Source organism: Tamandua tetradactyla, chromosome 5 (genome assembly GCF_023851605.1).
Source record: "Tamandua tetradactyla isolate mTamTet1 chromosome 5, mTamTet1.pri, whole genome shotgun sequence".
Taxonomy (NCBI): domain Eukaryota; kingdom Metazoa; phylum Chordata; class Mammalia; order Pilosa; family Myrmecophagidae; genus Tamandua; species Tamandua tetradactyla.
In genome coordinates, this window is record NC_135331.1 from 134800384 (window position 1) to 134803620 (window position 3237).

Below are 3237 nucleotides of genomic sequence, written 5' to 3' on the forward strand. Positions count from 1 at the left end.
CCAACAACTTATTTTGCAGAAATGGAAAAGCCAATTATCAAATTTATTTGGAAGGGTCAGGTGCCCTGAATAGCTAAAAGCATCTTGAAAAAGAAGAATGAATTTGGGAGACTCACATTTCCAGACTTTAAACCTTATTAAAACTACAGTGATTAGAACAGCATTGTACTGGCAAAGGGTAGATATATAGACCAATGGAATCAAATTGAGAGTTCAGAAATAAACCCTCACATTTAGGGTCAATTGATTTTTGACATGGCTGCCAAGTCCTCAATTGAGAAAGAACTGTCTCTTCAAGAAATAGTGCAAGGAAAACTGGATATCCATATTTAAAAGAATAAATGGGGGGCCCTATCTCATACAGTATGCAATAATTAACTCAAAATAGATTGAAGATCTAAATATAAGAACCGGAACTACAAATCTTCTAGAAGAAAACATAGGGGTACATATTCAGGACCTTATGTCAGGCAATGGTTTTTTAAGCTTTACACCCAAAGCACAAGCAAGAAAAAGAAAAATAGATAATGGAACCACATCAAAATTAAACATTTTTGTGTTCTAAAGGATTTTATCATGAAAGTGAAAAGACATCTTACACAATGGGAGAAAATATTTGGAAACCACACACCCAATAAGGTTTTAATATCCAGAATATATTTTAAAAATCTATAACCCACAATAAAATGAAAAACAACCCAATTTAAAAAGTAGAAAGAGTCCTCCCACACAGCCTTTCTGTTGTGTGCAAGCCAGACACAGTCCCTCTTCATTGTGCTCTCTGACTTGCTGCTCATGTCCTTCAAGATGCCAGAGGAAGTGTACCATGGAGAGGAGGAGGTGGAGACTTTTGCCTTCCAAGCAGAGATTGCCCAACTTATGTCTCTTATCATCAATACTTTCTACTCCAACAAGGAAATTTTCCTTTAGGAGTTGATCTCGAATTCTTCTGACACTTGGGACAAGATTCACTATGAGAGCCTGACAGACCGCTACAAGTTGGACAGTGGTAAAGAGTTGAAAATTGACAGTATCCCCAACCTCCAGGACTGTACCCTGACTCTCATGTATACAGGCACTGGCATGACCAAGGCTGATTTCATAAGTAATTTGGGTATCACTGCCAAGTCTGGTACCAGAGCATTTATGTAAGCTCTTCAGCTGCTGCAGACATCTCCATAATTGGGAAATTTTGTGTCAGTTTCTATTCTGCCTGCTTGGTGGGAGAGAAAGTGGTTGTGATCACAAAGCAGAATGATGATGAACAGTTTGCCTGGGAGTCTTCTGCTGAGGATTCCTTCACTGTTCATGCTGGCCATTGAGAGCATATTGGCTACACAAGTGATCTTGCACCTTAAAGAAGACCAGAAAGGAATATTTAGAGGAGAGACAGGCCAAAGAAGTGGTAAAAAAGCACTCACAGTTCACAGACTACCCTATCACCCTTTATTTGGAGAAAGAATGAGAGAAGGAAATCAGTTATGATAAAGCAGAGGGAAGAGAGGAGTGAGAAAGAAGAAGATATGGATGATGAAGAGAAGCCCAAGATTGAAGTTGTGGGATCAAAGGAGGGGGATGACAGTGGAAAGGGCAAGAAAAGGAAAGCCAAGAAGATTGAGGAGAAGTACATTGATCAAGAAAACTAAACAAGACCAAGCCCATTTTGGGCCAGAAACCCTGATGACATCACCCAGGATGAATGTGGAGAATTCTACAAGAGGTTTACAAATGATTGGGAAGACCACCTGGCAATTAAGCACTTCTCTGCAGAAGGTTAGTTAGAAGTTGGGGCATTGCTCTTCATTTCCTACCAGGCTCCCTTTGACCCCTCTGAAAATAAGAAGAAAAAGAACAACATCAAATTTTATGTCTGTCGTGTGTTCATCAAGGACAGCTGTGATGAATTGATAACACGGTACCTCAATTTCATTTGTGGCATGGTCAACTCTGAGGATCTGCTCCTTAATATGTCATGAGAAATTATGCAGCAGAGCAAAATCTTGAAGGCCATTTGCAAAAACATCGTGAAGAGGTGCTTTGAGCTCTTCTCTGAGCTGGTGAAAGACAAGGAGAACTATAAGAAATTTTATGAGGCATTCTCTAAAAACCTGAAGGTTGGAATTCATGAGGATTCCACTAACCAGTGACACCTTTCTGAGCTGCTGCACTATCACACCTCCAAGTCTGGAGATGAGATGGCTTCTCTTTCTGAATATGTCTCTCACATGAAGGAGACCCAGAAATCATGTATTATATTACTGGTGAGGGCAAAGAGCAGATGGTCAACTCTACTTTTATAGAGCAAGTGTGTAAGTGGGACTTTGAGGTGGTCTATATATCTGAGCCTATTGATGAGTACTCCTTAAGTATGTAGTAGCCTGTGAAGAGCCTGGTCTGGGTTACCAAGGACACTTTGGAGCTACCTGAGGACAAGGAAGAAAAGAAGAAAATGGAGGAGAGCAAAGCCAAATTTGAAAACTCTGCAAGCATATGAAGTTAATCTTGGATGAAAAGGTTAAAAGGTGACAATTTCCAATAAGCGTGTTCCTTCTCCATGCTGCATTATAAGTAGCACATATGGCTGGATAGCCAACATGGAGTGGATCATGAGAGCCCAGGCACTTCAGGACAACTCTACAATGGGCTATCTGATGGCCTAAAAGCACCTGGAGCTCAACACTGACCACCCCATTGTGGAGATATTAAGGAAAAAGGTTGAGGCAGACAAGAATGACAAGCAGTCAAGAACCTGGTGGTGCTGTTGTTTGAAACTGTACCAGTCTCCTCTGGCTTCTCTCTTGAAGATCCCCAGACCCACTCAAACCATATCTACTGCATGATCAAGCTAGGTTTAGGCACTGATGAAGATGAAGTGACAGCAGAGGAACCCAGTGCTTCTGTTCCTGATGAGATCTCCCTGTTGAGGGAGACAAAGATGCATCTCTCATGGAAGAAGTAGATTAGGTGTTTCTACCCACAAACTTTGTACTTGTATTAGCTATGGTTCACTAGAGAAACAATCAGCAAGAGATATCCATAGATATATAATTTATAAAATTATCTCACATAACAGTGGGAATGTAGAGTCCAAGGAATGTAGGGCAGGCTGCCAGCTGACAACTCTGATCAAGGTCACCAACAAACTTTCAGAAGAGGCTGGCTGGATACCCATAGGAAAGGAAAAGTCCAAAATCCATAGGGCAGGCTGTGAATCTGACAACTCCAATGAAGGGTCTG

The 3237-nt window shown here is 41.0% G+C and overlaps 1 pseudogene; it reads left to right on the forward strand.

Moving 5' to 3' along the window:
* Positions 1-807: 807 nt before the first annotated feature.
* LOC143682763 (heat shock protein HSP 90-beta-like) lies at positions 808-2964 on the forward strand (annotated as a pseudogene).
* The last annotated feature ends 273 nt before the right edge of the window (positions 2965-3237 follow it).